At 32.8% G+C, this 25,808-nt stretch overlaps 2 protein-coding genes across 8 annotated transcripts in view; one reads left to right on the top strand and one right to left on the bottom strand.

Moving 5' to 3' along the window:
• The window catches only part of LOC143058220 (uncharacterized), a 322,046-nt gene that overhangs the window by 124,409 nt on the left and 171,829 nt on the right, over positions 1-25,808 (bottom strand). The gene's annotated exons all lie outside the window — the stretch shown is intronic.
• The window catches only part of LOC143058219 (mitogen-activated protein kinase kinase kinase 13-like), an 81,742-nt gene continuing 68,464 nt past the window's right edge, over positions 12,531-25,808 (top strand). The window contains exons 1-3 of one of the 7 annotated variants that reach the window (XM_076231684.1): positions 12,531-12,620; positions 13,070-13,125; positions 13,713-13,826. The gene's annotated coding sequence lies outside the window, so the exon portion shown is untranslated. Of the gene's footprint in view, positions 12,621-12,770; positions 12,869-13,069; positions 13,126-13,712; positions 13,827-25,565; positions 25,712-25,808 lie in introns of those variants that run through there. The other 6 variants (XM_076231685.1, XM_076231686.1, XM_076231681.1 and 3 more) reach the window with 6 other exon arrangements.

Genomic DNA, 25,808 nt, shown 5'->3' with positions numbered 1-25,808 from the left:
AAAATATGTCGGACAAACAGGGACATTTTTGGATGAGAATTTGTTCCATTTGCATCATTGAAAGTCAAAAACAAAATCAAAACTATGCTGTTTATACTAATATCTACAGCTGGTGTTCCTCAGCAAGAGGTAAAATGGTTCATTATTAAATAAATGGATAAAACAAAACCATAAAAAACTGTAGGACAAACATAGGACAGATTATATTCCCTGTCGGACAAACATAGGACAGAATTCATTAATTTACTGATCCTAATGGGAATTTAAAAATGGGCACCTCTTAAGAAGAGACTAGGAAGGGTCTGAGAACTATTTTTTAGTTTATGTGGACTTGTTAGTTGTTAACAAGGTTCTTTTTACTTTTAAAAAGCTGTTACGTCCGACATTAGAAGATTTTGTCCTACGGTTCGTCCAACAGAAAATTAATGGACTCTTGTTACGTCCTAATTTTCAAAATTATGTCAAATTTAGACTGTCAACAGTTTAAAACCTCTTTATTTTTCATTTATATGGTAGTATTTAAGGTTAAGTAATTGTCAAAGTAGAAGCGAAATTGATTCTGTGACTTGTGGTAGCCATTTTAGAGAATATCTTGGATGTTGGACGTAACATTTTTTTGGACAAATGTTGGATGTAACTTCCATCTCTTGGTTGGACAGAAAGAGTGTTCACCCCTTCAATGTCGTTGACCTCAAGTAAAAAGGAACAGTTGACAGCAATACCGTATGCACATCGCAATTGTCGTAAAATTTGTTGTCATAAACATTAAAAAAAACTTAAACTGAGTTGGCAACTTGCAAATGAAAATTGAAATTTTCGCCCGTAACGGTTGGACAGATTTTTCAAGAGTAAACTTTAATGACAATTCCTGAAAAAAATAAAACTTTCTGCTGTAACTTCATGATGAATTATCACATTTTAGTTAATAAGCTCAAGCCTCAAGATATTTTGTGCATTTAATTGCCCTCTATTGTTACATAACTTATATTTCATTTTCACATAGGAAGAAGACAGAAAATGTTAGTCCAACAACATGACCATTTAAAATTGTTTTTAATCCTTATTTTTCGATGATTTTTCATGTTTTAGTGTCCTTAACCTTGCCAACCCTATTGTTTTACCTGAAAATCCTTTTTACCTAGTTGCCATTCATACAAAAAGGTTAATAAAACAATTTTGATTTTGGGTCATTCGACCATGTCACAAAATAAGCATGCAAAAAATAGGAAATTCAACACTTCATTTATAAAATACTTTATTCAACAATAAACTTTTCATATGAGACTGTTTATATTATCTCTTCATCATGCAGTGAATTGATTAGCTACCTGCATTAAAACTCAAAATAATTTAAAATATGAAAAAAATGCATTTTTCTGGGACACCCATTGAAACAGCACTTTACTGAATACTTAGCCATATATGTTAGAGTTGTATCCCTTTGAATGTGGAAATGCGAATTTGTACATTCAGCAACAGCAAGTATGAAAACGTTTAACCAGAGTTAAGTTTTTCAATGAATTTCAATGAAAGCAGTGGCAGATGGGGGATTGGAACCCCCTCATGGGTAGTCAAGGTTGTTCAACACAAGCCTTGCAATAATGCTCCAGCTATAAAGTGCCCCCAAATTACTGGTGTAAACCGTGTAAAACAATCCAAACAGGAAAACCAACAGTCTAATTTATATAAAAAACAAGAAAAGAGAAACACTTATGAAAGACATTGATAACAAACTATAACTACTGAACATCAGATTCCTGACTTAGGACTGGTGCAAACAAATGCAGCAGGTTTGAAAACATTGAAATAGGTACAAACCTTCACCCTTATCCATGTAACCTGAAACCAATAGTGTTACGTTACAACAAATATATTGTTTTTTTATGAAACCTGTAAACATGGTAAAGCTTTAATAAAAATTTACAAGTAGCTGTTTTTTTTTTAATTATTAATGTAACCAACATCTTAACATGCTCAATACACTTGAGGGGGCTCGCAGGTATAAATATATGTATATTTTTTTTTAAGTGCCTATAAATAGCAGCACATGACATACAAATCTATGGGAGTGTGGATTTATCAGTACAGAGATTAATTCAATTACACAAATAAAATTATAGATTGCCTAACAATGTAATTTTAACACACTATTTAGTATGTAAATATAAGAATGTCTAAAATATTTACAAAATGATGAAAATAAACGCAATATTTCGCTAGACCAACTAGCTTTATCAAGCATGCATCTATCAAGGTGAAATCGGATGTAGATGATAAGAAACTTTTGCAGCTCAACGTATATGTTGCACTTTATAGCTGCCTTGAAAATAAGAATATTTTGCAGCTCAATGTCTATGTTGCACTAGAATTTAGCTGCCCTGAAAATAAGAAAATTTTGCAGCTCAATGTATATGTTTGTCTATGTTGCACTAGAATTTAGCTGCCCTGAAAATAAGAAAATTTTGCAGCTCAATGTATATGTTGCACTTGGATTTAGCTGCCTTGAAAATACATAATTGGTAGTTGAAGTAAGCAATGTCCATTGACCAATATTACGGGATAAAAAGGATGATGCTTTGTTTTAAATTATTCTTTATTTTTCCTGTATCTTTTCTCATCTTTTTCGTTAAGACCATCAAGTTCTAAAGTGTGGAGTTGGTGGATCCAAAAGTTTTCTCTTCTCCTTCTCGCCGTGGTGTCCCACTCGGTGTTGACTTCTATAATTTGGAAAGTAACATTATCAAAAGGATGTTTCGTTGAACAAAGATGTCTTGTGAGAGGACAGTTTTTGTTGGTTTTGTACGATGAACGATGGTTATTGAGCCGAATATTAAATTTGTCCATTGTTTCTCCCACATACTGAATGCCACAAGTGTCACATGTTAATATATAAATTGAGTTCTCCGTTTTACAGTTGGAATTAGAGTAGATGGTATAATTTTGTTTAGTAACGGAGCTGATGAAAGAACTGCTTGTATTGGCAGCTTTACAACACAAACAATTCCTTTGACCACATTGTTTGTAGCAACCGGGCAATAGAGTAGGCTGCTTTGCTAATACAGATGTCACCAATTTTTTTTTAAGTATAGGATTTTGCAATTTTTTTTATAATAATAAATAAATTTTATCCTTTACATGTATCTAATAGAAATAATAGAAAGATGAAAAAAAAAATATGGGGTCATGGTTCATTTAAGCTCACAATCTGCCTTTGAAAGAAGCGTGCATTTTTGTTAACTTTCTTTTTTTAGCTCACCTGGCCCGAAGGGCCAGGTGAGCTTTTCTCATCACTTGGCGTCCATCGTCCGTCGTCGTCCGTCGTCCTGCGTCGTCGTCGTTAACCTTTACAAAAATCTTCTCCTCTGAAACTGCTGGGCCAAATTTAACCAAACATGGCCAAAATCATAATAAGGGTATCTAGTTTAAAAATTGTGTCCGGTGACCCTGCCAACCAACCAAGATGGCCGCCATGGCTAAAAATAGAACATAGGGGTAAAATGCAGTTTTTGGCTTATTACTCAAAAACCAAAGCGTTTAGAGCTAATCTGTCGGGGTAAAATTGTTAATCAGGTCAAGATCTATCTGCCCTGAAATTTTCAGATGAATCGGACAACCCGTTGATAGGTTGCTGCCCCTGAATTGGTAATTTTAAGGAAATTTTGCTGTTTTTGGTTATTATCTTGAATATTATCATAGATAGAGATAAACTGTATGCAGCAAAAATGTTCAGTAAAGTAAGATCTACAAATAAGTCAACAGGACCAAAATGGTCTGTTGACCCCTTTAGGAGTTATTGCCCTTTATAGTCAATTTTTAACCATTTTTCGTAAATCTTAGTCATCTTTTACAAAAATCTTCTCCACCGAAACTACTGGGCTAAATTAAACCAAACTTGACCACAATCATCATTGGGGTATCTAGTTTAAAAATTGTGTCCGGTGACCTGGCCAACCAACCAAGATGGCCGCCATGGCTAAAAATAGAACACAGGGGTAAAATGCAGTTTTTGGCTTATCACTCAAAAACCAAAGCATTTAGAGCAAATCTGACATCCTATTAAATTGTTTATCAGGTCAAGATCTATCTGCCCTGAAATTTTGAGATGAATTGGACAACCCGTTGATAGGTTGCTGCCCCTGAATTGGTAATTTTAAGGAAATTTTGCTGTTCTTGGTTATTATCTTGAATATTATTATAGATAGAGATAAACTGTAAACAGCAAAAATGTTCAGCAAAGTAAGATCTACAAATAAGTCAACAAGACCAAAATGGTCTGTTGATCCCTTTAGGAGTTATTGCCCTTTATAGTCAATTTTTAACCATTTTTCGTCAATCTTAGTTATCTTTTACAAAAATCTTCTCCTCTGAAACTACTGGGCCAAATTAAACCCAACTTGGCCACAATCATCATTGGGGTATGTAGTTTAAAAATTGTGTCCTCTGACCCGGCTAACCAACCAAGATGGCCTCCATGGCTAAAAATAGAACATAGGGGTGAAATGTAGATTTTGGCTTATAACTCTGAAACCGCAGCCTTTAGAGCAAATCTGACATGGGGGTAAATTTGTTTATCAGGTCAAGATCTATCTGCCCTGAAATTTTCAGATGAATCTGACAACCTGTTGTTGGTTTGCTGCCCTTGAATTGGTAATTTTAAGGAAATTTTGCTGTTTTTGGTTATTATCTTGAATATTATTATAGATAGAGATAAACTGTAAACATCAATAATGTGAAGCAAAGTAAGATTTACAAATAAGTCAACATGACGGAAATGGTCTGTTGATCCCTTTAGGAGTTATTGCCCTTTATTGTCAATTTTTAACCATTTTTCGTAAATCTTAGTTATCTTTTACAAAAATCTTCTCCTCTGAAACTACTGGGCCAAATTAAACCCAACTTGGCCACAATCATCATTGGGGTATCTAGTTTAAAAATTGTGTCCAGTGACCCGGCCAACATACCAAGATGGCCGCCATGGCTAAAAATAGAACATAGGGGTGAAATGTAGATTTTGGCTTATAACTCTGAAACTGCAGCCTTTAGAACAAATCTGACATCAGGTAAAATTGTTTATCAAGTCAAGATCTATCTGCCCTGAAATTTTCAGATGAATCTGACAACCCGTTGTTGGGTTGCAGCCCCTGAATTGGTAATTTTAAGGAAATTTTGCTGTTTTTGGTTATTATCTTGAATATTATTATAGATAAAGATAAACTGTAAACATCAATAATGTTAAGCAAAGTAAGATATACAATTAAGTCAACATGACGGAAATGGTCACTTGACCCCTAAGGAGTTATTGTCCTTTATAGTCAATTTTTAACAGTTTTCATAAAATTTGTAAATTTTAACTAACATTTTCCACTGAAACTGCTGGGCCAAGTTCATTATAGATAGAGATAATTGTAAGCAGCAAGAATGTTCAGTAAAGTAAGATGTACAAACACATCACCATCACCAAAACACAATTTTGTCATGAATCCATCTGCTTCCTTTGTTTAATATTCACATAGACCAAGGTGAGCGACACAGGCTCTTTAGAGCCTCTAGTTTTGTTGAACTAATAGGAGAAAATACGGCAATATCAAAATAAAAAAAGAACTGAATTACAGAAATCGCTTAAATTTTACAAAAGTTTAGTTTAAGTACAGCCTATTTGATAATACATGTGTAGTAATAACAAATATATGTCACCAATAATATAAAAAAGATATTTTTATTATAATGCAAAAAATGGTATTTTTTCATCAAAGGGAGATAATTTGAAGCTTAAAAGTCATCTGGGTCCAAAACAATTTTTTTTTTTTGGTTAATTTTGGTACCATATATCTTAAAGTAACAACTAATAGTGTAAAAAATATAGTTTGTAATTAAAAAAATTTTTTTTGCTGATTTTTAGCTCACCTGGCTCAAAGGGCCAAGTGAGCTTTTCTCATCACTTGGGCCACAATTAAAGATATGTTTGTTTCCCCTCCCCCCAACCGGGTCAAAAATAAGCCTCCGGGTCAAAAAATTATTTTCCACAAAAAAATCGAAATTATTTTTTTCCTGAAAATAATTTGTTTTCATTTTTGGAAAGTGCTTGAAAGCAGAAGGATTGATAATCTAAATAAATACACTCAAATTGAGCACAAACAACTGATAAGTGGCCTGGACTGGACAAGTCAAACCATTCATGTGACCATGCTATGACAATCACATCCAGTTAAAAAAAAAAAAAAAAAAAGAACCGGCCTTCCTGGTCTGTTTACAAAGGGTAGACCCGGGGGAGGGGAAACAGACATTCTTTTAAATGTGGCCCTGGCATTTGTCGTCGTTAACTTTTACAAAAATCTTCTCCTATAAAACTACTTGTCCAAATTTAACCAAATTTGGCCACAATCCTCATTGGGGTATCTAGTTTAAAAAATGTGTCCGGTGACCCGGCCAACCAACCAAGATGGCCGCCATGGCTTAAGATAGAACATAGGGCTAAAATGTAGGTTTTGGCTTATAACTCTGAAATCAAAGCATTTAGAGCAAATCTGACATGGAGTAAACTTCTTTATTTAGTCAAGATCTATCTGCCCTGAAATTTTCAGATGAATCAGACAACCCATTGTTGGGTTGCTGCCCCTGAATTGGTCATTTGAAGGACATTATGCCGTTTTTAGCTCACATGGCCCGAAGGGCCAAGTGAGCTTTTCTCATCACTTTGCGTCCGGCATCGTTTGTAGTCGTCGTCCGGCGTCCAGCTTATTAACCAAAGCATTTAGAGCAAATCTGCCAACAGGTAAAGTTGTTTATTAGGTCAAGATCTATCTCACCTGAAATTTTCAGACAAACCAGACTACCTGTTGTTGGGTTGCTGCCACCAAATTAGTAATTTTAAGGAAAATTTTGCAGTTTTTGGTTATTATCTTGAATATTATTATGGATAGAGATAAACTGTAAACAGCAATAATGTTCAGCAAAGTAAGATCTACAAAAAAGTCAGCATGAACAAAATGGTCAGTTGACCCCTTTAGGAGTTATTGCCCTTTATAGTCAATTTTTAACCATTTTTCAAAAATTTTAGTATTCTTTTAAAAAAATCTTCTCCTCTGAAACTACAGGGCCAAATTTAACCAAACTTGGCCACAATCATCATTGGGGTATCTGGTTTAAAAAATGTGTGGCTTGACCTGGCCAACCAACCAAGATGGCCACCATGGCTAAAAATAGTACATAGGGGTGACATGTAGATTTTGGCTTATATCTCTGAAACCAAAGCATTTAGAGCAAATCTGACAGAGTAAGCTTGTTTATCAGATCAAGATCTATCTGCCCTGAAATTTTCAGACAAATCAGACAACCTCTTGTTGGGTTTCTGCCCCCAAAATAGTAATTTTAAATAAAATTTTGCAGTTTTTGGTTATTATCTTGAATATTATTATAGATAGAGATGAACTGTAAACAGCAATAATGTTCAGCAAAGAAAGGTGTACAATTAAGTCAACATAATCAAAATTTTCAAATGACTCTTTAAGGAGTTATCGCCCTTTATAGTCAATTTTTAACAATTTTCATAAATTTTTGTAAATTTTTGTAAATTTTTAGAAAATATTTTCCACTGTAATTACTGGGCAAGGTTCATTATAGATACAGATAATTGTAGCAACAAGAATGTTCAGTAAAGTAAGATCTACAAACACATCACCATCACCAAAACACAATTTGTCATGAATTATATGTGTCCATTGTGTAATATGCACATAGACCAAGGTGAGCGTCACAGGTTCTTGAGAGCCTCTAGTTGGTTAATATCTTGAATATTATTATAGATAGAGATAAACTGTAAACAGCAATAATGTTTAGACAAGTAAGATCTACAATTATGTCAAGATGACCAAAATGGTCAGGTGACCCCTTTAATAAGGAGTTGTTGCCTTTTATAGTCATTTTTTACCAATTTTTTCGTAAATTTTTGTAATTCTGCTCCTCTGAAACTACTGGGCCAAAATTATCCAAACTTAACCACAATCTTTATAAGGGTATTTTGTTTTAAAAATGTATGTGGTGACCCAGCCAACCAACCAAGATGGCCACCATGGCTAAAAATAGAACATGGGGGGAAAATGTAGATTTTGGCTTATAACTCTGAAACCAAAGCATTAAGAGCAAATCTTTAAAGTAGTTAAATTGTTTATCAAGTCAATATCTATCTGCCGTGAAATTTTCAGATGAATTGGACAACTGGTTGTTGAGTTGGTGCCCCCAATGGGTAATTTTTAGAAGAAATTTTGCCGTTTATAGTTTTTTCCTTGAATACTATTATATATAGAGATAAACTGTAAACAGCAATGATGTTCAGCAAAATAAGATCTACAAATAAGTCAACATGACCCAAATGGTCAGTTGACCCCTTAAGGAGTTATTGCCCTTTATAGTCAATTTTTAACAATTTTCATTTAAATTTGGTAAATTTTTGTAAACTTTTAAAACATTTTCCTCTGTAACTAATGGGAAAAGCTTATTATAGTTAGAACAAATTGTAAGTAGCCAGAATTTTCAGTAAAGTAAGATCTACAAACACATCACCATCTGACACCAAAACACAATTTTGTTATGAATCCATCTGTGTCCTTTGTTTAATATGCACATGATAGACCAAGGTGAGCGACACAGGCTCTTAAGAACCTCTAGTTTTGATCCCTAGAGTCTCCTTAAAAGCCAGAGTTTTTTTTCTTATAGAGTTTCTGTATTGTTATTAACATCATTGATTTTCAATGTCCCTGACATCGATCTACTTATAGCCAAGTATTTCATCCCTTGTTTATCTTAAGCTGATGATGTTACAGTTGTACTAAGAAGCCATAGCTCCCCAGTGCCTTTTCTGCTCTTTCTATTTCTCTTTCTCCATGGTTCCTTCCTTCTGTCTCAATAGCATGTTATTGTAACGTCCTGCCTTTAGCAATTTTGTTTGGCCAAATGAAAATCATCTTTCAATGAAAAATTTTGAACTACTAGAGTAAGAAATTGAGCAACCTAAAATTCTGTATATTCAGCAAAAATACATTGTTATGCCCAACCCAGGGGCATTTTATTTTTCGGTTCAGGTTAAAGCTTTTGTTAATGGTATTTTAAGATGAAGTATAAGTCCATTTAACTTGGAACTTAATTAAACATGTTTCCCTACAAGTAACAATATGATCTTTTTAATTATCAATGCCAAATTAGAGTTTTGACCCCAATATGGTAGAGGAATCACATGTGTGTAGATAGTTATAAGTTGTCATTACTGAAAATATGATCAATCAGTGTACTAGTATCTTTTGTTACCCTTGTGGCTTCTTCAATCAGTTGTTGAAAATTATATGATTCTAAAACATTTAGCCTTTTTTGAGGAGGTTTGTTTGGTGCTTTAAAATTAAAACCAATTTCAAAGTCAACTGAACATAGAAACAACATAGAAAATGATAGTGCAAGTGGAGCACCCGTGTAGTTTGGACACTTTCTTGTTTACTTATTATTTCATTTGATTATTTTATTTTTTGATCATGATGATCAAGATCCCTTTTCAGACCACAATCCACACTAATATGCCCTTTATTCTTAAATTTTTCATTGCAACCCTTCAATCCTATATATAAGAAATACATATATAAAAAAGAAGATGTGGTATGATTGCCAATGAGACAACTATCCACAAAAGATCAAAATGACACAGACATTAACAACTATAGGTCACCGTACAGCCTTCAACAATGAGCAAAGCCCATACCGCATAGTCAGCTATAAAAGGCCCTGATAAGACAATGTAAAACAATTCAAATGAGAAAACTAACAACTTTATTTATGTATGTATATAAAATTGAGAATGGAAATGGGGTTTGTGTCAAAGAGACAACCAACCCGACCATAGAATAGACAACAACAGAAGATCACATGTATTCGTTGATGTTTTTTTTTTTAATGTAAAAAAATCAATTTACTCTTTTAAAATTGCAGCAGTCATCATTCATGTCATTGTAATGCTCTTTTTTGCCCTTACAATTCAAAAACATAACATTGTCACTTTCATGACTTTGAAATTAAAAAAAAAATCAATTTATTTTTGTAAAATTGCTGCAATCATGTCCAACATGGCCATAAGTAAGGCATAACTAGTCAGAAACACTATTTAGGTCACGGCCTGTAAAATTGCTGCAATCATGTCCAACATGGCCATAAGTAAGGCATAACACGTCAGAAACACTATTTAGGTCATGGCCTGTGAACTTTTATATCTTATCCTGCTTAAAATCTGCAAGGTAATGCATACATGCATGGTTAGAAAGTCCTGATAGTTATCTGCGGGGAAACCCATTAACGGAATAAAAAACTCCCATTTAATGTATCAGTGAACGAAATAAACCCATCAACAATTTTCTTATCAGGATTGAATTTATTGTTTTTTTAAAGATATGTTTCATCTAATTAATTTGGCCATCTTCGCGTAGTATATTCTTCGTCCACATTAATCTAGTTTTTCTATAAATGGCTTTTTTTGTCATTACGGGTGACATTAAGAGTTTCCGAGCAGACTTGCTGGCGATGTAATTAAGGTAGAAAGTTGTAATCGTATGACGACTGAGTAGTAACTGTAAGGGAGATTATTAATTGACATTAAGGATGAAAGGTTATAGGTTTCTTAATGACTTTTGACAAATCGGTCAGAAAGATTAAAATACAGTTATCTTCATTGTCATAGAATGAAGTAAATGAGATGAAACAAACAAAGCTGAACAAAAATGCATAATTGAGTCAGTTTTATTGTTTTGTACATGTATGTCTTGTGATATGATTTTTTAAAAAAAAATTTCATTATAAACTAGCAATTTTATGCAAATTTATATTTGTAAATCAGGGATGTCAGTATTCCCTTTGATTAATTTTTGTGGCTACCATTTTGAGATCAACTGACCAAAAAGGTCCAAATTTATTCATTTGATGTCTGTTCATTCATTCATTTCTTTGTTGGTTCTCCTTTTCTACTCCTTCATGTCCTTATTTCTTCAAATTTTCTTAATCAGAGTCTTGCATATGCATTTGAAATCAAAGTAATTTTCAAAACTACTTTTTGTGTCCCTGGGTATTTATTGGGTTTGCAATAACATGTGCAGCATGGGTGCCACATGTGGAGCAGGATCTGCTTAGCCTTCTGGAGTACCAGAGATCACCCCCAGTTTTTGATGGGGGTTGTGTTGCTTAGTCTTTAGTTTTCTATGCTGTGTCATGTTTACTATTTATTTGTCTGTTTGTCTTTTTATTTTCTAGCCTAGGCTTTGTCAGTTTATTTTCAATCTATGAGTTAAACGACTGTCCCTTTGGTATCTTTCACCCCTCTTTTTCAAGCCTGTTTAAATCATCATTAAAACCGAAATGCATTCCTTAACCACACATGTACACACAAAGATTGATTGATTACTGATTGCTTAATGTTCAGTAGCAAATATTTCATTAAGGTTCATGATAATACACATGTACATGTACAATGATATAAATTTAAAATCACAGTATAAATATATATGATATTTCCACCACTTTGACAAGTACATGTATGTATATATATAAAACCATCAATTTTGTAAGGAAAGGACTGTCTAACTATGAAAAAGGGGGGGGGGGGGGGTGTCCAGTTAATTCACCTCAAAAAATATTCTGATATCCAAATCTGGAGAAAAAATATTTTGATCAATGACAAAGAACAGAAAAAAAAATTGAGAGTTTGTGCCATTTGATTTAATGTTAAGATTTGATTTTTATGACGAATTAGCATTATGTTTTTTGGTCTGTGCATCCTTTCATTCATCTGTTAGTCTGTTCGTTTGTTGGTCCGTCTGGCTACGCTTCAGGTTAAAGTTTTTGGACGAGATAGTTTTTGATGAAGTTGAAGTCCAATCATCTTGAAACTAAGTACACATGTTCCCTATGATACGATCTTTGTCCAAATTAGAGTTTTGACCCTAATTTATCGGTCCACTGACATAGAAAATGATAGTGCAAGTTGGGCATCAGTTTTCTACGGAATTTGAATCTGTTTAACAAGGACTTTGATTTTTAAAGTTTTCTTCTTTCTTTGCTCATATATATATAACAGATCAGACATGCAGGGACCTTTTCCCCTCGTTTAACAAGTCAAAAATGGGATTTCATTGTGATATTTTTTTATGCAAAATGACAATCTCTGTTTAAAATTTATTTTCATTGAAACATTTTATATATTCGTGGAGCATTGTGGAGTGTTGAGTTCTTTTGCTATATATATATATATATATATATATATATATATATATATATATATATATATATATATATATATATATGTGCATGTATTACTTTGTGGATACATGTATAAAAAAAGCACTATTATTTTTTCATTAATGTTAAGTCACCTTTTGAAAGTACAATGTATTACTATTTTAAGCGGGACTATATCTTACATGCCTATACACCTTATATATCATGTAACATATATATATATATAATATATATATATGGTGATTACTAATTTCTATAAATAGATTTGTTTAAATCTTACAGGTGAAAGGTCATGGATAGAGGAAACCAAACATTAAACAAGGAAATCACTATGAGGGTTGTCCAAAATTAGAACACAGGTAGCATTAGTAATTGTATTTTTACTTATCAATAATGACCTAATAAGTATTCATATTTGACCCTTATGATCTTTCTGTTTGTTTATTTACATGTGTTACTATTAAACGGATTATCCATGTGGGGAAACCCCTTCCTTTAAAGTTCATTGTTATGAAATATGGGTGTCTTCTTTTGTTGATAATTGAAAAGTGATATTGACAAGAAATTAACAACTATTGTATGTTATTGATAGGAATTGACAACTGAGGTTTGATTTTATTGTATTTAAAATTTAAAGATGTGTTTTAGATTTGTAAAGATTAGAAAGTTTGGTTTAGGGGCACTTTAGGACGTGATAATCATTATTGAATAATTGATATATGAAATGTCAACATTCTATCAAGTGTCACTAGGCTAATGACCATTGCTTTATAGAACGTTGAAAGTTCACTTGAATTTTTATTTTCAGACGTAGATGGAATACAATATCTTAAGATTACAGTGGACCTAAAGAGAAATTATCTGGTAAGACAACTTTTTGGCAATAACTGTGATACTATGGTCATTATTCACAAGAAACCAATTTTCAAGGATTTTGTGGGTATATATGTAGCTTAACCATGAACTTTAATTTGCAATGAAGTACACATTGTCTTTGGCTAATGAACACAGACTTTCAGGGGCGGATCGAGCCAATTTCCCAATTTCAAAGTGAGGTTTCGAACCAGGATAATGGGGGGGGGGGGGGGGGGGGGGGGGTGCAAATGTATTGATCGTCAAAAAAAGGGGGGGTTCCCTCTGCCTCCTTGCCACTGGACTTTGTTAATCCACAAAATCAATTATCCATGAAAACTTATATGCCCCTAAAGATCTTTCATTAACAATGATATCTGTAACATGTGGATAAGAAGAACAGCTATAAATTTCATCCCATGAAGATCCATCTCAAAATTTTTCATGTTCATAGAAAAAAATGAGTAACAGTAATGTACATTTAGTTTAGACAGCAGTCCAATGAAAACAGAAGAATTGGTTCATAAATTTAACTTTATGATTGTTTTGGAAATAACAACAGTTTAAAAGTTGTATCTTTTTGACCATTTTATATTTAGTATTCCTGGCCAAGCTTGAAGAATGTAATGAGAAAAGCTGTCTTCATCTTTAATGGAAAAGAAATGAAAACGGAAAAGAAATAAAAACCTGATATAAAATGTTTCCATTGCTTTGTAAGTTAACAAGGACAATTTCATGCACTGAATTATAATACACCTTTTCTTTTCATTCCCATTTAAAAAAGACATCCTAAGGTCAACATGTGGTTGGGAACAAGAGACATGCATGCGACTATACAGGTCTTGAACAATAGACATGTGACAATACAATTAATGTCACAGTCAAGGTATAAATGGCCTACAGTCTAGACAAGATCAATGGGATAAATTAACACAGTGTGGGAAAGATCTGCTGACTAAACACAACAACTCGGAAGAGGTTGTAAAACTCTAAAATTTCTTGAATTTACTAGGCTAATTAACCCGTAAGTTGTCTTTTTCTTGTCTATTCAGGACAAGCTTTACCTGCTTAACAAGGCTGTATTGGGTTAATAAAACAGAGAATAATAAGATGCTAAATAAAAAGGTATAAAAGATCAAGAATAGTGAAAAATAATCAAATATAATTGATAGAGAATATGAATAAAGAATAAAGAAAAATCATGTTATAAAGCATAAAGAGAATAAAGAATAAAGGGGTCTCAGTTTATTAGGTAGTGCGGTCTAAGAATTAAAACTGCAATAACCCCAAGCCTGTTATGATAGCATGTGTTATGATTTGGACAGATCCAGGGGGGGGGGGGGGGTTCGGGGTTTGAACCCCTTTTTAGCTCACCTGGCCCAAAGGGCCAAGTGAGCTTTTCTCATCACTTGGCGTCCAACGTCCGTCGTCGTCCTGCGTCGTCGTCCGTCGTCTGTCGTCGTTAACTTTTACAAAAATCTTCTCCTCTGAAACTACTGGGCCAAATTTAACCAAACTTGGTCACAATCATCATTGGGGTATCTGACTAGTTTAAAAAATGTGTTCGGTGACCCAGCCAACCAACCAATCAAGATGGCCGCCATGGCTAAAAATAGAACATAGGGGTAAAATGCAGTTTTTGGCTTATAACTCAAAAACCAAAGCATTTAGAGTAAATCTGACAGGGTGAAATTGTTTATCAGGTCAAGATCTATCTGCCCTGAAATTTTCAGATGAATCAGACAACCCGTTGTTGGGTTGCTGCCCCTGAATTGGTAATTTTAAGGAAATTTTGCTGTTTTTGGTTATTATCTTGAATATTATTATAGATAGAGATAAACTGTAAACAGTAATAATGTTCAACAAAGTAAGATTTACAAATAGGTCAACGTGACTGAAATGGTCAGTTGACCCCTTTAGGAGTTATTGCCCTTTATAGTCAATTTTTAACAATTTTTCGTAAATCTTAGTTATCTTTTACAAAAATCTTCTCCTCTGAAACTACTGGGCCAAATTAATCCAAACTTGACCACAATCATCTTTGGGGTATTTAGTTTAAAAAATGTGTCCGGTGACCTGGCCATCCAACCAAAATGGCCACCATGGCTAAAAATAGAACATAGGGGTTAAATGCAGTTTTTGGCTTATAACTCAAAAACCAAAGCATTTAGAGCAAATCTGACAAGGTATATATGTTTATCAGGTCAAGTTCTATCTGCCCTGAAATTTTCAGATGAATCGGACAACCGTTGTTGGGTTGCTGCCCATAAATTGGTAATTTAAAGGAAATTTTACTGTTTTTGGTTATTATCTTGAATATTATTATAGATAGAGATAAACTGTAAACAGCAATAATGTTCAGCAAAGTAAGATTTACAAATAAGTCAAACTGACCGAAATGGCTGACCGAAATGGTCAGTTGACCCCTTTAGGAGTTATTGCCCTTTATAGTCAATTTTTAACCATTTTTCGTAAATCTTAGTAATCTTTTACAAAAATCTTCTCCTTTGAAACTACTGGGCCAAATTAATCCAAACTTGGCCACAATCATCTTTGGGGTATCTAGTTAAAAAAATGTGTCCGGTGACCCGGCCATCCAACCAAGATGGCCACCATGGCTAAAAATAGAACATAGGGGTAAAATGCAGTTTTTGGTTTATAACTCAAAAACCAAAGCATTAAGAGCAAATCTGACAAAGGGTAAAATTGTATATCAGGTCACGATCTATCTGCCCGGAAATTTTAAGATGAATCGGACAACCCGTTGTTGGGTTGCTGCCCCTAAATTGGTAATTTTAAGGAAATTTTACTGTTTTGGGTTATAATCTTGAATATTATTATAGATAGAGATAAACTGTAAACAGCAATAATGTACAACAAAGTAAGATTTACAAATAAGTCAACATGACTGAAATGGTCAATTGACCCCCTAAGGAGTTATTGTCCTTTATAGTCAATTTTTAACAATTTTCATAAAATTTGTAAATTTTTACTAACATTTTCCACTGAAACTACTGGGCCAAGTTCATCATAGATAGAGATAATTGTAAGCAGCAAGAATGTTCAGTAAAGTAAGATGTACAAACACATCACCATCACCAAAACACAATTTTGTCATGAATCCATCTGCTTCCTTTGTTTAATATTCACATAGACCAAGGTGAGCGACACAGGCTCTTTAGAGCCTCTAGTTTGTTTGGCCGATCAATGCATGTAAATGGATACATATAGTTGGACCCCCAAGCCTCCCTTTGTCCTGGGTTGGGAACACCCCCCCTTTTTTACGTCATAAAGCAAAATATCTGACGCCACAATGGAAAAGTGATTGTTGTGTGCGTCAAAAGTTCAAGCGGCCGGGTCAGCCGGGATTAGCGATAAGGTGTATTGACTCAGATCTTACTTGACTGTAGGATTGTTAGTTTTCCTTATGGTTTTCTTTTGGTATTCTTCTGGAAAAAACTTGTCGTGATGATGCAGCCAAGTATGTTGAAAATTGCATTAAACAACACAATAAATCAGTGAATTTTAAATGGAACTTATGACAAATCATTTATGGAGTACAAAAACTCATAAATCTCAACATGAAATTTGTTCTAAACATAAAAAAGAAATCAGGAGTCAATGTTATTCCTTAAATAAAAGCAACAGTAGTATACCGCTGTTCAAAAATCGTAAATCTATGGACAAAAAACAAAATCGGGGAAACAAACTAAAACTGAGGGAAACGCATTAAATATAAGAGGAGAACAACGACACAACATTCAAATGTAACACACATAGCAACGGACTAAGCATTAGACAAAATACGATGAGAATAACCAATATAACATCAAAACCAAATGTATGAATTTGACCTTTTGACAAGAAATTATAAATTTTCAATGGTATTTTCTATCCTGGTATATATTTGTTAAATTGTATGCTGAGGTTATAATTTCTATACATTTGGGACCTTGAATTCCATGTTTTTAAGCCCTGGATTTTGGTATCAGGTCCCCTCCAACCCCCCTGTTTGAATGGTGAATGCTTTTAAGCTTATAGATTTTTCAGGTGTTTTTAGTTGTTTATAAATGTTTAAGAAAATTAAAACAGTATTGAATATTCAATGATCGAATGCCATCAGAATTATCTATAAAATGTTTCACATTGGGTATCAAAGTTAGCAATTTTTGTGAGATCAAAGCTATTTTTCTAGACAAAGTTTTATGGTAATATTAGAAAAAGACCTTTACACAGAAATTACAATTGATCTTAAGGGTTTTCTTTTGGTCTGTATAAAAGTTAATCTTGCTAATTAGACAGAAATGTAAATCAAAGGCTTCTTCAGGCTTTGTGATAAATATTTTATCTCGATCTTATTCTTAAAGAGGTGGTTATAAAGACTTCAGAAAAAAATATTAGGAATTCAGTTTGCTTGTAGGATTAAATCATGTAGGTGAATAAAAGAAAAGAGTTCTTTCTAGTGCAAGCTTAAGAGAGGTTTCAGTTCACAAAGATTGGTTAAGCTTTTAAAAGGCTTTGTCTTAGACAATGCATGTGCTACGTCTTTGAATTGCTGGTGATTGTCTATCCATCTTTCCTATTAGTGTTTGCATTTTCCTTCTCATTTTACTTGCTCTTTGCATTGTGGGTTCAACATCGATTTTAATTGACTAGGATTGTTAGTTTTCCTGTTAATCTTAGATCTCTCCAGGTGCACTAGATCTGGCTTCTTCTAACCAATTAAAACTTAACACCATTATATATAACCATGAGCACTGAAATGGTGTTAAGGTAGATTCATGGTATACCACCATCATTGTACATTCATGGTGTACCACCATCTTGGATTGTACAATCTAAGTACAATATTGGTCTAGTTATATGCCTAAATCTGCAAATTTGGAGACAGATTTACAATTTAATGGTTAGACTGATTATTTATATAAAGAAAACTTGGTGATTTATTATATTAATCAAAATATTTAAATAATTATCATTTTTTGTTGGTTTAAGAATCATTTATTCAAATGAGCCATTTAAGGGGAGATAACTCTTTTAGTAGAAAATTATACTGGACTAATAGAGATTTTTTTTTATTTTTACTTGTAGCAAGAAAACAAGTTCGGTGACACCATTTTTATGCCCCACCTACAATAGTAGAGGGGCATTATGTTTTCTGGTCTGTGCGTCCGTTCGTCCGTCCGTTCGTCTGTCCGTCTGTCCCGCTCCAGGTTAAAGTTTTTGGTCAAGGTAGTTTTTGATGAAGTTGAAGTCCAATCGACTTCAAACTTAGTACACATGTTTCCTATGATATGATCTTTCTAATTTTAATGCCAAATTAGAGTTTTTATCCCAATTTCACGGTCCACTGAACATGGAAAATGATAGTGCGAGTGGGGCATTCGTGTACTGAGGACACATTCTTGTTTCTTTTTATTTTCTTGAAACATATAATAAAAACTATAGTGGCTAACCGTGCAGACTGCCAATATGTGAAAGTTTATGTGTACCAGCAGTATGAAAATAGATCAATCCATTGAATAGTATTAAACAGATATCAGAGTACAGCCTTCCCCAATCAACAGTATCCACTAAGATATTAGTTTCCACCAACAGTAATTTTAACAGTAATATGGGTTCTGATACTACAATATTTGTCCTTAAAACTGGCATGATCTTAAAGACCTCATAATAAATGGTTAAATGGAACAATTAATCATTACCCCTCAGCCGAGGTTTTATCTGATAATATCCCTAATGAACCTCATATTTTTAGAACAATCTAGTTATGCAAATGTATAAATTAATTTGTATAGAAAGCAGACATTTAGTCCATATTACCCAGAAACCCACTGGGATTAATGTGAAAGATCTAGTGTTGTATTGTATTGTATTCAGCAGGCAATAGTGTTTGTTTAACTAAATTAGTAATATGTGATTATGAGTACAAACATATATATCTTTTTCTAGTTCTCCTTTAAAATGTAACATTTCATGCCCTGCCTATCTACAACAGTAGGGGGAGGGGATCATTTTGATTTCTGGTCTATGTATCTGTCCCTTTGTCAGTTCTTATGAGAGTCTAATATAACGTTACAGGTCCAGTTTTGTTTATTAAAGTCTTATTTATATATGTATGGAAAACATTAAACAAACTGAGGTTTTGCTGTTTTGAATCTCAGAATTTAGTCATTTAGTGAGGGGGGATAGGACCTTTATCGGGACTCCAGGATCGAGTGTTTTTAAGCTTGGGATTTCAAGATTGACCCTTTCGGGATCCGGGATTTCTTTTTTTCTAAGTTCGAAATTTGGGATTTAAATTTATTTAAATTCGGGACCTCAGGATTTCGTGTTTTTAAGCCCGGGATTTTGGGATCAGGACCCCTCCTACCCTCCCTCTTTAGTTGCAATGATTGATTGTATTGAAAACTTACAAGTATGAATTTCTATTTAAAACAAATTCTTGAAATATATGTGATACTGACATGATAGACATTAACATAGTTTTGAAAACTGAATAACTTATAAAGCTCTAGATGTGCCTGTCCCAATGTTAAGTCAGGAGCCTGTATAATTCAGTGGTGGAAAAATGTTTGTTGCTGTATACCTTATTTGTTTTTCGTTTTTTGTCCCTTTCATAAATTCTCATTTTTCTACATTTGTCATTTCAGACCCTTTTATAGATTTCTATATATGCAGTATGGGCTTTGCTCATTGTTGAAGTTGTTCAATGACCTATAGTCTTTAACTTCGATGTCATTTGGTCTTTGATTGAGAGTTGTCTCATTGACCACCATACCCCATCTTTCATTTTTTATATAGATCATCACAGTATTCATTGGTGTTAATATTTTGCAGGGTTGCTGTCAGAGTCATTGATGTAAACCTGTCTCCTATCATTCAGATTTATTTAGAAAAATGAATTCATTGATTAATTTTTTATGTGAATAACTTACCAATAGTTTATGATGAGTGGAACCTGATTGTGAATTGATGCTTATTAAATTACTAATTAGCCTTGGCAGGTGGTCTTTTTAATTTTTATCTGTAGAAGGTCTAAATAGGGTTGACAGAATAGGAAAAAACAGTAAAGAATAAAAAACAAACTAAGAATTATGGGCAAAATGTGTAAAGAAGTGAGAAAAAATATCTAACAGAACCACCAGACCCTTGTTGCAGTCTATGATTGAACCTCTAGGTGTCTTCTCAGGTTGTAATGTTGCCTCATTCACGTAAACCATTGTCTCTTATCATTCATATATTTTTTTTAAAAATAAATTATAGACAAAAAAAAATTTATCTGAAAATTTTTCTTGCAGTTTAAGATGAATTGAAACTAATTGAGAATTGATGCTAATTAGAGTTGGCAGGTGTTCCTTTGATCTTTACCTGTAGTTTTATAAGGTTCACCTGACACTCACCTGATAACATTGATTGTACAAGTCTAGCCATGGGTGGTAACAAAGATAACAATTGATCTCCCATTTTTCAGGATTATTTTTTTGTCAATAAAATGCAATAATTAGGCCATCTGTCATAAGATTGCTAGTTATATAAATATAAATCTAGAATTTGTGAGGGCATTGTGGTTAGACTTGCATGCAATAATGTTATAAGATTTTCATAAAGTATACTGCAATTGTTTGCACCTGTCCCAAGTCAGGAATCTGATGTTTAGTAGTTGTCTTTTGTTGCTGTGGTTCATAAGTGTTTTTCTTTCCTGTTTTTTTTTTTATATAGATTAGACTGTTGGTTTTCCAGTTTGAATGGTTTTACAAAAGTAATTTTTGGGGCCCTTTATTCATTGTAGCTTGCTGCTTAGTGTTAGCCAAGCGCGCGCCCTACTGAAAATGTACTTGGGATTCCAGTGGGATACCATTGGGATTCACTTGAATCCCAGTGGGGGAAAAAAATCCAGTGGAATCCCACTGGAATGTTTTGGAGTGTCAGTGGAATCCCAATGGGAAGTTTATCCCGATGGTATCTCAGTGGCATTTCCACTGGATTATTTCTATATTTTCCAGTGGAAATTTGTACTTTGTCATTCCTAATTATCCCACTGGAATTTGGACATGTGGCTTTTATAAATATATAATTCCAGTGGGATGTTGGACTTGTAGAATTTTCATTTTAAAAAATTTCAATGAATTTAGCTGATAATTAAATGATGATGGACCTGAAAAATGTTATGTGTTGCTATTTATATATGTACATTTAAACATGTATAAAGTGACTAGAATATATATACTTATTTCACTAACAGTATTTAAGACAATTTAATTTTGAATTTTTCAACAAAGGAGTTGCAGGTAATTAAAATTTATTTATTTTCAAGTACAATTAATTATTAAGTCTATCTCTATATTTAGTTAAGTATTATATCATGATTATACACAAATATTATTTCCAAGCAGTCTCTTTCTTATCAATTAGTAATAGAAATGTTATGTGCCAATCTGTTTTCAATTTGCCTAGATGTGAAATGGACAGGAAATGATATGTACACACTCAATGGGGCCCAATGAAGGAGACCACATGTCTTTGTATATTTCTCTTAAATTTCTACAGTTCAAAATATAAAAATAATAGATAAAAGTTGGTAAATATCATTTATTAATTATTATATATATATCAGATATTTAAGATTTAGGTAATTTAATAGTATGATAAGGAAAACATTGCAAGGAATCAAACAACTCCCTATAGATACAACCCCAACACTGGTCAGATTCAAAATTTGAACTTGCAGCCATTACAAGAAAAGATGTCTTATTTATCTTGACTAAAATATGAATTTTACCATGGATGTAGAGTTGTGGACTAAAATTTAAAAGAGCCAAAGTTATATTCTATTGATATTAAAAAGTGAAGATGTATTTTTTTGATGACATGACTATTGGATTTGTGAAGATTGATGTTTTCATATTTTTGGGATTAAATCTTCTGGTAAGTACAAATTATGAATAAGTATTTCAACCTTTTTGAAAATTATGAAACTATCATTTCCTTCAAATAAATTGTGACCATGTAGGATCAAGAAAATAACTATAAGACCATGCATTTTTTGCATATACATAATTACTATTGGATTGTCACAGTATGACACATGACTAATATATCTTTAAGACAATCTCTTCAATAAAATATTATTCAATAGTAGCTAGTTTTCGCAAAATTGGAGATCTGTAGTATGACTGTAATAATTTAATATATATAGAGACATCTTTTCCAAAAAAGCAAAAAGTATTATCTTTTAAAACTTAATTAGTACACATGTACTCAATTATCATGATTGTGGATCAAATTTGAGATTTTAAAAATGGCAAGACATACATGTAAATATGGGCCTATGATGTTAGAGTAAAATAAAAGACCAATACAAATCAAAGTAAAGAATAACCTATACACTTCACTTACATTTCCAAAAAAAAGACAATAAACTATTAAGACATGAAAAAATAACGTGATTGATCTGCTGTTTTCACTGGAATTTAAAATAATTTCACTGCACATAGTGTTGAAGAATCCATTTAAATTTCTCTGGGAAAATTTGCATTAAAATCCCACTGGAATTATTGAAATTTCATTGGGATCCCATTGAAATTTCAGTGGAAATTGCCCAGAATCACACTGGGATTTTAAAAATATCACTGAGATTCCACTGGAATCCAAGTGGGATTTTTGAAAAAATATCACTGAGATTCCACTGGAATCCAAGTGGGATTTTAAAAATATCACTGAGATTCCACTGAGATTCCACTGGAATCTTCTAAAAATCCCGACAAAATTGTCCAGTGGAATTCCAGTGGGAACCAGTGGAATTCCCAAGTGAGATTTATGTGGGATTTCAGTGGAATTCCACTGATTATTTTTAGTAGGGGCTCCGTGTTGAAGACGTCACCAATATATACTTTGACCTATTATGGTTTACTTTTATAAATTGTGACTGGATGGAGAGTTGTTTCATTGGCACTCATACAACATCTTCCTATATCTATATATAGGATTATACATGATATAGAATGCAATATATTCTTAGGACATTTTAAGAATTATAGGGGTATACTAAAATGATATTAAAGGAAGTTTTTTTAATGCAAAACCTAGGGGCATTATGTTTTTCAGTCTGTGGTCTGTTAGTCTGTCTGTCAATTTGTCTGTCTGTACATATCCCACTTTAGGTTAAAGTTATTGGCCAAGGTAGCTTTCGATGAAGTTGAAGTCCAATCAACTTGAAACTGATCAGTACACATGTTCCATATGACATATTATTTCTAATTACAATGCCAAATTTGATTTTTGAGCCTTATTTCACATTCCACTGAACATAGAAAATGATAGTGTGGGTAGAGCATACATGTACTATGGACATATTCAGCCACTGCTGGTGGAGATTTATTTTCCCAACGGTATCACAACCCCAGTAGTCAGCACTTCTTCGTTGACTTGAGTTATCATTGATATGTTCATAATTATAAATTACCTGTTAACAAAAATTACTAAGGTTTTTCTACCTCAGGAATAGATTACCTTAGCTGTATTTGGCAAAACTTTTAGGAATTTTTCGGTCCTCAATGCTCCTCAACTTAGTTCTTTACTTTGCCTTTTTTAAATATTTTGATTCGAACGTCACTGATGAGTCTTTTGTAGACGAAACGCGCTTCTGGCATAATTATAAAATGTCAATCCTGGTATCTATGATGAGTTTATTCACTTTGATATAGTAATATAGGGAATGTTGAAATTTGAACTATATGCTAGCCTGAATTAATGCATTATGACAATTATAAAAATGATTTTAAAGGATTACTTGTCTTTGCTTTTTAGATTAGTAGAGAATTGGCTTTAAGGGAAACAGTACAGACAATTTTAAATGTCAGAGATATCAGGAAAGTTTGTTGGCATCACTTTTACCTTTAAAGAGTTATGCCCCTTTACAAATAAAAAAATGCTGATTTTTTTGTTTCCCTTCCTTAAGTTTATTGCCTCTACTAAATGTTATGACTTCATTATACACAATGCTTATTACCACAAAACTCAGATAATTACTGGTATGAATTTGGGTAGTGTCACTTTTACAGTTATTGAGTTATGTCCCTTTATAATGATACAATTTTTGCAAGCAGGGTCACATCATTCCCCATAAATTTATTTTTAGCTGTGTCAAATTGACTCATTTTGGTTAGCAGAAAGTCAACTGATGCATTTTACAAGCCATATAAAATTTTCACTTTTTTTTTTTTTTATCAAAGTGCTTAGCAACATCTAGCACTGTATGAATAACTGAGGTTTTTAATGAAAATATAAATTTTGTTAAAAAAAATGGTTTATTTAAGTATCTGCAATTGACAATGCCCTGCCACTTTAACTTGATATTGACCATGTTGACATGATTTTCTTATATGAATATTTAAAATCATGTCATTTTATTTGTTCTAGCTCTCATTCTTCTTGAATTTTCTCTGTTTATCAAGTATAAATTTATCTGGGAGAAATCACTTTTTTATTGAAAAATATGAGAATTATAGTTCATGAATAAAATATTAATCTGAAATATTGTATAGAAAACAAAACAATTAGGGCACAAATACTAGACACGGCAGTAGTATTTACGAGTTAATTAGAAAATCAACACGATTGACACTGTAACATATTATACATAATTGATGATTTTTTTCTCTTTTAGTCTTGTATTGGTTTTATGTCGGGAACCATGACAGGACGGTATTATGGGTAAAAATATCAATATGCTGTGAAGCCCTGGCATAAAAGCCGAAATTCCCTTGAGATTTCTTAACCACGTTCTTCTATCTATTTAGTATTCATCTACTATACCTAGTCTTAGGAGAAAATCAATATGGAACCAAAGTGGTTTGTAATGATGGTTTTGATTGGGTAACAGAGTTCTGCTGTGTGTTAGATTGGATTCCTATTGATTCCTTTTTCTGAAGATTCCTGCAGCTTAATTCCTTATATGGAAATCAATATGGCCGTCTCCATAAACTCCATTGATGGAGTTGAGTATAGATTTTCTTTGATTATTTATCGGACATTCTGATACAGGAGGTTTTAAGTTTTTTAAAGATGTCTGCTGCGGAATTCCGAAATTTTCTATGAATGCTGGCAGCCTTTCGGAATTGAAAGTAGGAAATTAATCTGGGATTGTTTTATACATTTTTTTTATAAAGAGACAAAATTGTTTTATGGAATAATTTGTTACATTCTGATTACTACGTTTTCTCGTTTCAAGAAAGAAGTCATTTTTGTAGTTGCTTGAAGCAACAAATGGAATCGTTTGAATCTAATACTTGACAGTTGGTTATTAAAATTTGTAAAAAAAATATTTCTAAAATATAATTAATAGAAATTGTTATCATATTTTTATTAATTGAAAATTGGACATTTGTGATTTGAATTGGAATTTATTGTTTTTTTGAATTGTGATTTTGAAATTAATGACATTGTGAAATCGCTGAATTGTGAAAAATTACTATAACCAGGCTATTTATAATTGGATTATAAATTTTCTTCATAAGGATTCATCATTTTCCAATTAGTTTGAAACATAAATCTACAATTTATTGTGTCCCATCTGCAGCTGTCAAAATGGAGTTTGGTAAGTTATTTAAAGTCAGACCTTTTTTTTTTTTTTCTGTTTTTGTGCTTTGTGTATTTTATTTTTTTGAGATTAAAAAAGGAAATAGATCTTTAGG

This window comes from Mytilus galloprovincialis, chromosome 14 (genome assembly GCF_965363235.1).
Source record: "Mytilus galloprovincialis chromosome 14, xbMytGall1.hap1.1, whole genome shotgun sequence".
Lineage (NCBI taxonomy): Eukaryota > Metazoa > Mollusca > Bivalvia > Mytilida > Mytilidae > Mytilus > Mytilus galloprovincialis.
The sequence above is the reverse complement of the archived record's forward strand: the minus strand, read 5'-3'. Positions and strand labels throughout refer to the sequence as shown.